At 41.6% G+C, this 13,236-nt stretch overlaps 1 protein-coding gene across 1 annotated transcript in view; it reads right to left on the minus strand.

Annotated features, from left to right (window-relative positions):
- Positions 1-5,678, minus strand: part of TRAF6 (TNF receptor associated factor 6) — a 22,834-nt gene extending 17,156 nt beyond the window's left edge. Inside the window, exon 1 of the mRNA XM_003781236.3 lies at positions 5,512-5,678. The gene's annotated coding sequence lies outside the window, so the exon portion shown is untranslated. The remainder of the gene's footprint in view (positions 1-5,511) is intronic.
- Between the last annotated feature and the right edge of the window lie 7,558 nt (positions 5,679-13,236).

Consider the following 13,236-nt stretch of genomic DNA (forward strand, 5'->3'; position numbering starts at 1 on the left):
AAAAAAAAAAAAAAAAAAAGAAACGACATTCTGGCCTGGTACCCGTAGTGCACTGGTTAGGGCGTTGGCCACATGTACCAGGGCTGGCCAGGGCCTGCTAAATGACGACAACAATAACAACAACAAAAAAAATCCAAGCATTGTGGCGGACACCTGTAGTCCCAGCTACTAGGGGAGGCTGAGGTAAGAGAATCACTTAAGCCCAAGAGTTTGAGGTTGCCATAAGAAGCAACTCCTTATTTGTTCAAATTTTATCATGAGACTGCAGCAATTCAGTCACATCTTCAGGCTCCACTTCTAATTCTAGTTCTCTTGCTATTTCAGTCACATCTGCAGTGACTTCATCCACTGAAGCCTTAAACCTCTCAAAGTCATCCGCAAGGGTTAGAATCAACTTGTTCCAAACTCCTGACCTCCCCATGAATCATGTACATTCTTCATGATTGGTTCCTCAGAATGGTGACTCCTTTCCAGAAGGTTTTCAATTTACTTTTCCCAGATCCATCGGGGAATCATGATCTATGGCAACTATACCCTTACAAAATGTTTTTCCTAAATAAGAAGATTTGAGAAGAGAAATCATTCCTCGATCCATGACTAGAGAATGCATGGCCTGTTGGCAGACATGAAAACAACATTCATCTCTTTGTACATCTCCATCAGAGCTCTTGGATGACCAGGTGCATTGTCAACAAGCAGTAATATTTTGAAAGGAATCTTTTTTCTGAGCAATAGGTCTCAACAGTGGGCTTTAAATGTACAATAAACCAAGCTGTAAACAGATGAGGTATCATGCAGGTTTAGTTGTTCCCATTCACAGAGCACAGGTAGAGTAGATGTAGCATAGCTCTTTAGGGCTTTAGGATTTTCAGGATGGTAAATACACAGCAGCTGCAATTTAGGGCTACCCACTGCATCTGACCCTAATGAGAGTTGGGCAGTTAAAGTCCTAGATGGCAAGTTCTTGCAGTTTTGTCTACTTTGAAAATGTTGTTTGGTGTAGTCACCTAATCAACTCTCATAACTAGATCTTCTCCATAAGTTGCTGCAGCTTCTATATGAGCACCTGCTGCTTCACCTTGTACTTTAACAGTATGGAGACAGTTTTTTTCCTTAAACCTCATGAGTTGATGTCTGCCAACTTAAAATTTTTCTTCTACAACTTCCTCATCTTTCTCAAGTTTCAGAGAACTCCAGAGAGTTCTGAGTTCTGAGAGTTCTGCTCTGGATTAGGCTATGGTTTAAGGGAACATTGTGGCTGGCTTCATCTACCCAGACCACTAAAACTTTCTCCATATAAGCAATAACACTGTTTTGTTTTCTTATCATTTGGTTTTCACTGAGGCAGCACTTTTAATTTCCTTTAAGAACTTTTCCTTTGCATTTACAACTTGGTTAACTGGCACGAAAGGCCTAGGCTTAGTCTATCTCAGTTTTGACATGCCTTTCTCATGAAGCTTAATCATTTCTAGCTTTTGATTTAAAGAGATATGCTGCCTGTCCTTTCACTTGAACATGTACAGGCCATTGTAGGGTTATTAACTGGTCTAATTTCAATATTGTTATGTCTCAGGTAAGGAGACATGGGAGAGGGGAGAGGTGGGGAAGCCTCTGGTTGGTGAAGTAGCTGGAACTTGCTCATTTATCAATTAAGTTCACCATTCTGTAGGGACGTGGTTCACACAACCCTAAACCATTACAATAGTAACATCAGAGATCACTAATCACAGATCACCATAACAGATGTAATAATAATGAAAAAGTTTTATATATGGTAAGAATTACCAAAATGTGACACAAGGACATAAAACATATGCTTCCTGTTTAAAAAATGTGGCCAATAGAACTGCTTAACAGCGTTGCCACAAAGCTTCAATTGATAAAATAAGCAGTATCTGTGAAGCGCAACAAAGCAAAGCAGTATAGAATGAAGTATGCCTGTACACTTCTGAGTCCAATTATTTTCCTTAGGTAAATTTCATGGAATTTTTGGATCAAAAAGTTATGTAACTTTTTAAGCTTTATGATGGATACTGCGGTGTTTTCCAATATGTATCAAAGGCATTCTGAGGACCACTCCCACAAGCAGAGAATTTATGATGGAGTCCAGTCCAGTTTCTATAGCCTTAACAACACTAGGTGTAATTACCTCTTAAATCTTTAACTTTTTTTTTTTTTTATAAAGAGTCTCAAGCTGTCGCTCTGGATAGAGTGCCCTGGCATCACAGATCATAGCAACTTCCAACTCTTGAGCTTAAGCAATTCTCTTGCCTCAGCCTCCCAAGTTTGGGACTACAGGTGCCTGCCACAGCGCCTGGCTATTTTGTTGGTGGTGGTGTCGTTGTTTAGCAGGCCCAGGCTGGGTTCAAACCTATCAGCCTCAGTGTATATGACCAGCACCCTACGCACTGAGCTATGGGGGCGGCTATAATCTTTAACCATTTTTTAAAATAAAATCACTTTTGAGAAATTAATATAAGTTATTTGGTTGTTCAGTATACTATATATCAAAGCGCTCATGAGAAGAGAAAGGCAAAAGTTACTGAGTCTACCTTTTCTGCCCAAATGCCCAGTTTAAAAATTCAGTTTACTGGACAGTCTATATATTGTCTTCTTCCAATCTAGTTCAAAAGACTTGAAGGTCCTTGGAAATGAAGAGACCTTTTATAGCTTATGTGTTCCTATGAAACCTAATCAGTTACAATTCCTTAAAAGGAATTTTACTGAGGGAAAGTGGCATAAGACACAAGCGAGCACTCTTCAAAAATCTAGAGGCCTGGCTTGGCACCTGTGGCTCAAGCGGTTAAGGAGCCAGCTACATACACCAGAGCTGGCAGGTTCGAATCCAGCCTAGGCCCACCAAAAAACAACGACGGCTGCAACCAAAAAATAGCCGGGCACTGTGGCAGATGCCTGTAGTTCCAGCTACTTGGGAGGCAGAGGCAGGACAATCACTTGAAGCCAGGAGTTGGAAGTTGCTGTGAACAATACCACAGTACTCTACCCAGGGCGACAGCTTGAGGCTCTGTCTCAAAAAAAAAAAAAACAACAACTAGAAGGCTTCACGTTTCACATTACTTTCTATGCTTTCAAAACTTTGTACCTTCCAAATAAACTTTTACAGACATCATTCTCTAAGTCTACAGTATATAGTCCCATGTAACCATACTACAAAGAGAAAATTAAGCTAAAAACAGTAGTTTTGAGTGCCATTTAATATTTTTATGTTTATTCTTTCTTTGACAAATTAAAACATTTTTTTCCCTTTACTTTTAAGGATCACAATGACTCAAAGGAAAATCATCTTCCTAACTTAACTACAATGAATAGCTATTTTAATTCTTCTTAGACAAGAACTAAGAGTGCTGTATGTCAGCTATAGAAGTGAATAAAGAATGATCTGGCATGTATGAAGAGAATATTATGCTGTTAGGATTCTTTTTAACCTCATACTGTCACAGGAACTGCTACAAAAGTAGGCTTAAGACAGAACTTTGTCTTTAGAGAAGGAAAAGACTATTTTTGTAAAATAAAAATTTCCTATGGCTTATTTTCTGCTCATTTATGTGGCTTTCTACACAAACTAATAGAACAAAATCTAAATCATTAACTTTTATGTTAAGAACGTCACGATCACAAGTCCCTTTTTGTAGCTATGAAGCTAGTAAGATAAGGATTACCTTAATATTGTGGGATGTAACCACTGCCAACTTATTTTAACTGCAAAATAAGTAAATATAAAAAACAGCCTTTCCATAATCATGGTTTAAATCCACAAATTAGTATTTGGATATACACTACAATCCAAAGAGAATACTGTTAAATGTTGGTGGGCAAGAAGTAGGGTGATTTGCATAGTCTTTTTCCTGTAAGATCAACAGATGCTATTAAGCTCAGTGTCAAACTAAAGAAATCAACAAGTTATGTCTTGAATGAGGCAATTTTAAGTCAACAGAAATTGATACATGATTAAACACATAACTCAAAATTAAAGTAAAACCCGGTAAAAGGCAATACTGAGAAAATACCTTTAATTTGCTACTAGCTTTTGAAACAAGAACTATTTACAAACTTAAAATTTATTCTTTTTTTTGAGACAGAGCCTCAAGCTATCCCCCTGGATAGAGTGCCGTGGCATCACAGCTCACAGCAACCTCCAACTCCTGGGTTCAAACGAGTCTCCTACCTCCGCTTCCCAAGTAGCTGGGATCACAGGCGCCCGCCACAACGTCCGGCTATTTTTTGGTTGTAGCTGTCATTGCTGTTTGGCGGGTCCGGGCTGGATTCCAACCCGCCACCTTAGGTGTATGTGGCTGGCGTCTTAGCCACTTGAGCCACAGGCGCCGAGCCCTTAAAATTTATTCTTAGAGTACAAAGACCTGCAATGGCCAGGAGACACAGCAAAACACTCAACTGATGCGCCTTAATTTTGAATCAAAATTCAAGAGGCATTCCCCTTCTAAGGCACTATTTGTCCTCCTCCAGGAGGCAAGGAGTTGAACAACTTTCAAAATCCAAGTGGCCAAAACTTTTATCAGCACTACATATCCAAACTGATGACAGAAAACACCTCATGTTACAATTCAGGAATATTGTGGTGTATATAGCACATGAAGGATGGAACTCAAATGTGATCCTTCTACCAATCATACCGGCGACCAGTGCCTGAAACACATTCCTTCCTTGGGTCACAGAAGATAGCACGCTTTCCTCACCTGACCCTCAACCTCAAAATCAAAAAAGCCCCTCTATCTCCCCTAGTAATCAAAGGAGAATGGACGAAATGCCAGCAGCCCAGTTCACAGGGCCAACACATAATTTTATTAGTTTTTCTTGTTTCTATTTGGTACCTGTGTAGCAAGACATTTAGTAATACGTTTGGGGAGAAATAAAAGAAACAAATACTATACAACCAGGCTACCAATACTTTAGGTGCTTTCTGTTCGCATTCAAGACCGTCCCAGCTCTCAGCTGGAGTTCCCCTAAAGCCAAATACTAGGAACAACTTTATCAACCAGCGTCTGGAACAATCACTAGAACTACCGAGTGCAGGGGCGGGGGAGGAAACATTCGTGTCATCTGAACCTTTTTTTTTTTTTTTTTTTAACTTGCTGCCTGGGGCGTCTATAGAGTTCAATACGGAACCCAAAAATAGCTTTCCCACGACAGTAACAGAGGGAGTTGCTGGGAAACCAAAGGGATTTTTTCAATTTAAGCAGGTAACAGCTTCGTGGCGCGGGAAAATCCAAGAGGCAATTTCCTTTTCTGGGAAGGGGAAAAAGCAGGGTGAGGGGAGACAGGGCTGTGGAAGTTGGGGTTTCCTCCGGGAAGTGGAGTAAGCGAGGAGGAGGTGGCCGAGGGAGTGGAGGTAAGAGACAGGGCCAGGCGTCCCTGACCTGTAGTAAGCGAGGGGGCAGGAGGCGGCGTCCCCGACTTGTAGCAAGTCCTCCTCCGCCCCCCGAGGGAAGGGAGGCCGCGGCCGCGGGCAAGAGGCGCCCGAAGGGGACTCACCGCTCTAGTGCGCTGGGCCTCCGGACAAGGCGCGCAGGGCTCCACCCAGCCGCACCGCTCCGCTCAGCCAAGGCGCCGGAAGACGTGGACACCGCGCTCTGAGGCGAGGCGGTCCAGACGTCAGTGTCCGGGCTCCAGGACCAGAGCCGCTGTGTCTCCGGAACGCCCGGAGCCCCAGCCCCAGCCGCGGATGCCGCTGCTTCCGCCTTCTGGGAGCGCTATGACGAGCGAGAGGAGGGCACAGCGCGGAGGAGGAGACAGAGTCGGGCGAAAGCGCCTCCTAGCGGCGATCCTCCACGGAGTGGGCTGCTGCGCAGGCGCACGTCGGGCCAGCTGTCAACCCAGTGCGCTCAGCTTGTTTCCCTCCAGCTCGTGCCCGCCTGGGAATTCCTTACCCTGCAATCCTGAATTGGAGTGTGTTTTTGTGTGTGTTAGGGGGAGAATAGGGTATGACTAGCAATAAGATCTATGGCCATGACAAAATAGTCTCGGAGTAACTGTGATTTGGTGAGCAGTCGCGACAGCAGTAATCTCCAACTATGTTTTTATAGCTTCTCTATCCAGGCAGTAGAAAACCCCACGCGGGCTAATTCACTTTACCTCTCGGGGAATTCTTAAATCCCTCCCAACTCCACCATCCTTACTCTGGAAGTCTCCAATAGCTGGCTCCCTCTTCATCCAGCCAAGGGAATCAGCCCATGCATTAAACATTTCTTTGAAATTGCTGCCAGCCGCACCAGCCCTTTCTTTGTCACTGTCATGGGAAAACTACTTTGAATTTCTTGTTTAACTGGACGTAAATGGGTAGAGAAGGTAACAGGCATTTGTCAGGAGATGCATAAAAGGTTTCCACCCACCTCTGCAAAAGTGACTTGTCGTCCAGCTCTTAGAGGAGGTAAGATTTGGTGAGATTTGACGGAGTAGTGGTCCTGTGTACATATGCTAAAACCAGAATGCTTGGTTCCAATCCAGTTTTTTTTTTCTTAATAAACTATGTGACTTAGACAAATGACTTAATCTGTACTTGTTTCAATTTTCTCATCTCGTATTAACATTGGGATAATCATAGGGTTGTTGAACGGTGAGATAAGTTAAAACATGTAAATAAATTATTCAAAACTATTTTATCTATTCTCGAACTTGGTGTGGGCTTCATTAATACTAATAATACTGTATGTCCTGCATTCTGGCTGCTCATATTTATAGAAAATTCTTCTCTTTTGAAGGTGAAAATCTGCCTCCGGTTCTCAAATTATATGGACCCCCTTTAAAAAATGTTTTGAAATATTTAAGACATAAGACGTATTAGGAATTACACACAAACGTTTATATGCTCACCAATTTCTTAGCTTAAGAAATTAAGTATTTCCAGTAAAACTGCCAAACTTGCTTTATTCCTCTCAAGTAACCTCCACCTTATAAATATAAATCCCTTAAGGACAGAAAAGAGATCACTATATGAAATTGAGAGATATTTATTTTTTTAAAAAAGAAATTGAGAGATAGAGAAAGGGAAGAGCACAGGAATCAGAATTCCCTCCACTTATTAGTGTGAACTCTTGCACAAGTTATATAACCTTCATGACCTTCAATGGCCAAAAACCATACAAAAGGGAGATAATGTGTGCCTTACCAGGCTGTTGTCAGAATCAACTAATAAATATCTATTGCAAGAGGGCCAGCATGGTGGCATATGCTTGTAATCCTAGCACTCTGGAAGGCCGAGAAGGGTGGATTGACTGAATTCAGGAGTTTGAGACCAGCCTGAGCAAAAGTGAGACCCTCATCTCTACTAAAAATAGAAAAACTAGCCCAGTGTTGTGGCAGGTGCCTATAGTCCCAGATACTTGGAAGGCTGAGGCAAGGGGAGGTTGAGATTGCTACGAGCTATGACACCTTGGCACTCTACCCAGGGCACAGAGTGAGACTCTATTTCAAAAAAAGAGAAAAACATCTATTTTTAAAGAAGCTAGTATTGTGTTTGCAAAAAGATTAGGTGTTCTCTTGTGTGTTTCTTCACACTGCTTTCATAAGTGTCTTTAAAGGGCCTCCTCCTTCTTCTATAAATCCAATTTATTCTTCACCACCTTACACGTAGTAGAGAGTTTCAGTGCTCATCCACACCAAGGGCATAATTCCCTGTCCTCTTGCAGTCATGGAAGGCTGTGTGACTGGTTTTTCCCCATAGGCTATGAGGGGAAAGATGGATGTTCTTTGTGGGTCAAAGCATTTGATTTTCATTGCAAGACTGTTCCCTGTGTGCAACCAAAGGGGCTGTGGGGCAGCTATAAGAGAGGTGGATCACTAAGTTCATGTATAGAGGGCAGATGACTTGGAAAGTCAGCCCACATGTGTTGGACTTATTGAGCAGGAGAGACGTCCATGTTATTTTAAGCCCTTGAGATATTGGGGTTGTTCTTTCTGCAGGACAACTCAGCCTGCTTTATACACAGTTCCTTCTTGAAGTCTTTTATAATACCTGGAATTGGAAACCAAAAGTTCTACTCTTGGTTCTGCCACTCCATAAAATCGGCCAGGTGTTCTCCTCTCTAACATTGGAATTACATCTACCCTGTCTTCTTTTCAGAGCTGTTATGAATTCAAATAAGATCATATGTAAAGATGCTTTGCAAACTAGGAAGTCATATACAGATGGAAGGAATTGAATATTAAGATTAGTAGAGTTACCTATATATAGCAACCACAATACCCATGTCTTCTTAAAAGCTGCTAATTTAAAATATTTTGTCTAGTCATCCTTATAAGGGAATCAAATGTGTACAAAAATGTAGACACCATAGCTGCTATGGTTTGAATGTGTCCCCTGAAGTTCATGTATTAGAAACTTGATCCCTAATCTGGTGGTATTAGGAGGTGAGAATGAAGGGGAGGTGTTTGGAACACAGGAGCACAGTCTTCATCAATGGATTTAAGCCATTACCATGGGAGTGAATTCATTATGGTGGGAGTAGGTGCCATAAAAAGGACGAGTTTGGTGCTCTCTTCTCTTCCCTCACACTCTCTCACCCTCTTTTTGCCTCTCCACCATGGGATGACATAGCAAGAAGGCCCTGGCCAGATGCTAGCCTCTGAATCTTGGGCTTTTCAGCCTTTATTACGTGAGCCCATAAATTTCTGTTCATTATAAATTACTCAGTGGTATTTGGTTATAGCAGCATCAAAAAAACTAAGACAGTATCATTCCTAGATTGCTATTTATCACATCCTATTTGAAAAATGAAATATGATACATTTTGTATATGTTGGTAAAGGTTGGGGTGGGAAGATGAGAGATTCTTCCCCAAACATTTGGAAATAAAATAACTCTTTGAGAATTATTAAGAATTGTAAGATTAAGACACAGTTCATAAGTTCAAAATACATTTATCAAACGACCCTTGTGGGAGTATATAGCTGCTAGCCTTGAAGATGGTATTTATGACCATGTAGTTCCTCTTCTTAATAAACAGGGATGACTTGTGTAACCAATAGGATATTGTGGCAATGACAGAATGTGACTTCCTAGGCTAGGTTTAGAAGACATTGAGGCTCTCTCTTACTCTTTCTTGGATTAATTCCTTTGAAGGAAGGTCCTTCCCTGTCTTGAAGACACTCAAGCAGCCCACCGGAAAGGTTCACGTAATGATCAACTGAGCCTTCCTGCCAACAGCCAATGGATTGCTGAGGCTTCCTACCAAAGCTTATGAGTAAGTCATCTCAGAAGTAGATTTTCCAGTCCCAGTCTAGCCTTCAGATGATACGGCACCATCCAACATCTTGACTGCAACCTTGTGAGGGATCTGAAGCAGGAACCATCCAGCTAAGTTGCTTCTGAACTCCTGACCAGCCTCCTCCTAAAAACAGAATCTTTGTCACACCAGAAGCAGGAAAAACAAGTAGATATGTTAGTCTTTTATAAAAATTGCAGACCAATAAAGAATGAGTCAATCAGAAGAGGAATTAAATACAATGGGACCTAGAAAAAGTTCAAAGTGATCCACTGTAGCATTTTCTTTGTACATGCTGTTTGGAGGAGCAGGTGCCCTGGGTCAAAATCTCCCTATAGGTGCTCATTTTCAATGGCAGGCATTTTGGAGGTGGCCTGATATCATTAGCCCTTCAGTTGGTTGTTTTTTTTTTTTAGACAGAGCCTCAAGCTGTCCCCCTGGGTAGAGTGCTGTGGCATCACTGCTCACAGCAACCTCCAACTCCTGGGCTCAAGCAAATCTCCTGCCTCCACCTCCCAAGTAGCTGGGACCACAGGCACCCGCCACAACACCTGGCTATTTTTTGGTTGCAGCTATCTTTGTTGTTTGGTGGCCCAGGCTGGATTCAAACCTGCCACCTTAGGTGTATGTGGCTGGGCCTTAGCCACTTGAGCCACAGGCATTGAGCCAGTCTTTCAGTTGTTAAAGTTATTATCTACTAAATAATTTCACAATTGCTAACAATAGCTAAATGGAGTCAAAAAGGCACATGAAGGAATATTACCCAGTCGAAGATTCTTGCCTAGGAAGACACCAGGGCAGCCCCCACAATTCCTCCCTCTTCTCCACCCTCCCCAGCACCCCACTCCACCAAAATGAGAGGAAGTGCTTAGAGCTAAGGCAGGAGGAGGTGATGATAAGAGAAGGAATGGGGGGAGGGGACACAGAAGGAAGGGAAGATATTTGAGCATGTGGGAAGGCTCCTGAGTAGACTGCAAACTTTAACAACAGGCCACAGAGCATTGGGAAGCACGCTCTGAGCTGCCAGAAGGCAGAAGTTTCCCAAATCTTCTAAGATAATGAGTTTTTTTTTAATAGCCCATCTACATCAAGGAGCAGAAATACGTGCCCTCCCTTTCCACTTTCCTCCCCAAACCCCAAACAAGAACCTCAGCTTTTTCATGGCCACACTTTTTCTTCCCTCTTGGATAAGGTGAGAATCTAATGTTTGTTTGTTTGTTTGTTTGTTTTATTTGGGATAGAGGGGAAGGTAGGCTCATTTCTACAGCACCGGGGCCAGTTTTTTTTCCTAGTTTCACCAGTGTTCATCAAGCAATGTTGAGAAGATAAATTGGCCTAATTAACTGCTTCCTTGAGGGAAAGAATGTACCAGTCAGAGGATGCAAGTGTCTGATCTACTTTGAGTTATAATTTTAATGCAGATGGATTGCTTTTGTCTGATTTGCATAGATGTTGCCTGGTTAGTACGCAGACACACTGCAGCTAAAATCAGTTTTTCAATGGGCAGGGCAAAGGGGTCAGGTTGATTTGCCAAAGTGAATAATACAGAAACCATCCTTTATAGAATTAATAAAGGGTCACAAGCTGGGAACTGTGGGAAGGACTCGAACTATGCAAAGAATAGGCATAGTTAAAATACACATACAGTAGAACCTCTTGACCACTTCTCGTTTGTAACAAACTGGTCAACATATAGAGGTGATCAATATAAAGAACTATGCTGATGGTACTGACATGTATATATACTTCATTTTCTCATACACCTTTTATTAGAGAATATCATACAAAATCATACATAATCAAAACAGTAAAATCATCTATACAACAGCATACGAAATCAATACATTTACTCTTTTCTCATGGTTTAATCATTCTTCTCAAAAAAAGAATCAATCTTGGTCTGATTCTTATTCTTATTACAAATGTAAGTGGAAAAAGCACTCTCAACAATGGCTCCACCACTCAGAAGACCTGGATATTTTTCCACAGCAAATAACTCCAACTGCATTATCAGATTCCTGACATCCTCTTCATTTGGAGTCTGCAATTTCTGCCTTATCCTCACTTGCTTCTTTTGTTTTATCATCTGCTTTATACACATTTATGTTAGTCTGCACCTCAGTCAATATCACTTGGGAAATTGCTTCTGGGTCAAGTTCATTGTAGGTTGTCACCTCATCATCCATTGCAACAAAATCTGGGTCAAGTTCATTGTAGGTTGTCACCTCATCATCCACCTCATTGCAACAAAATCTTCAAAATCTACTCCTTCAAATTCTGCCATGGAAGATAGACCATCTGATGGAGGCAAAACACCATGTTCTTGGGTTGTGGCAAATCCAACTTTTCTGAAACACTTCTGTGTTATTTCTGGTTAAACTTTATTCCAAGGATACCAGATCCAGGGGACAGCATCTGGAGTGTTAGCTGATGCGGCAGATGAAGTTGCTTCTGCAGGTGGACCCCAGGTTTGTGTTTTACTAACAACCCACTTCTGGAGCTGAGCTCAGCAGTGCATTTTAAATGTTTTGATGATGACTGGGTCAAGAGGTTGGATTTTTGAGGCAGTGTGTCATGTGTGTGAGATGATTCACTTGTGGGTCACCAGGACAGTTGTCTCTTGTCTGTAGAATAGACCATTTCTTCTTTTTCATTTCTTGGTTGACAACCATATCCGATCCTCAAACAGGATGGCAGATATCTATGCATATTTGTTTGACCTCCAAGTGAGGGGAAGGTCTTCAAGCCTCAGATTCCTGAATGCACATGGCTTTGCCAATTTATTGATCACCAAAGTTTTAGTTTCTGTCTGGTTGAGCTGGCGCAAAGCAGAACTATGAAACGCTCTTTGGAAAGTGACCTCTCTTAAATTTGTCACCCTTCCTGAGTGTCCTGTCAGGCATTGCCTTGAAACTGAGTTCTCATTCATCAGCATGAAAGATGTCATCATCTTTGAAGCCTCTGTTGAAATCTAGGAACTTTCTGATGAACTCTTCCACAACTTCTATTGGAACTTCATTGGATACACCACACAAGACTTTCTGGGCGATCTCATACAGCAGTTTAAATTTCTTGAGCCAGCCACTAGATGCTTGGAACTCTGATACCTCAAATCCCTGTGGGAAATTTTTTTTTTAGCAATTTCTCAGATCAGTGTGCTGGAGATTTTGGTGTTACTTGCTTTCATTTGTTTGAACCAGCTTAATGTGGCTTCACATTACGGGAAGTTTCCCCCCTTTTCCTCTGTAGGTCTCCATATCTCTCCCAAGTACTCATGTCTACATTTTCGGATGTTGTTTACTCTGGGCTTGCTAACACCAAAAGGCTCCACCATCTTTCTTTGGCTGCTGCTCTCCAGAAAATGTAAAAAATCAACCTTTTCCTTTGATACCTGCTCTTTGAGGTCTTTCCTTTGAGCCAGCACGTGTCAATTAACGGTAAAATTTTTTAGTCATTGTAGGATGTACCTACAGTTCACATCACTGCATTGAAAAAATCTTCTGCAACATGGGATAAATAGTAGGATATTTGGCCTAATCCAGCATGTAGTAAAAATAAAACATGAAAAAAAAACTTATACTAAAGAAAAAATAATACAATTAAGGAGTAAAACCCATACCTTCTTCCCTTTCTTGTACAGGGGACCTCAACTAGTCAAATTATAGGGGGTAAATGAATATTGTATGTTACAGTCCAAATGGTCAAGATAAAACTTACAGAAATGGTCAATATAGAGAGGTCCATTGAGTACATGTGGTGGGTGTCCAATCTATGAAAATAAATAGGTCAACTTAAGGAGGTGTTCAATGTAGGGAGATGGTCAACTATGGAGGTTCTACTGTGTGGGTATGTGTGTGTGTGTGTACAACCAGCCATTGTCTGCTGGTTTGCTTTCCCATAATTGCTATTCAGGAGTCACATAGTTGATGGTCATAAAGATTTTTTTACTCCTATAGATAACATCGCCCTTATGAAACCTAAATGTAGTTTTTGAAAT

The sequence above is a fragment of the Otolemur garnettii genome, unplaced genomic scaffold (genome assembly GCF_000181295.1).
Source record: "Otolemur garnettii isolate 467f Iridium unplaced genomic scaffold, OtoGar3 scaffold00001, whole genome shotgun sequence".
NCBI classification, from domain to species: Eukaryota; Metazoa; Chordata; class Mammalia; order Primates; family Galagidae; genus Otolemur; species Otolemur garnettii.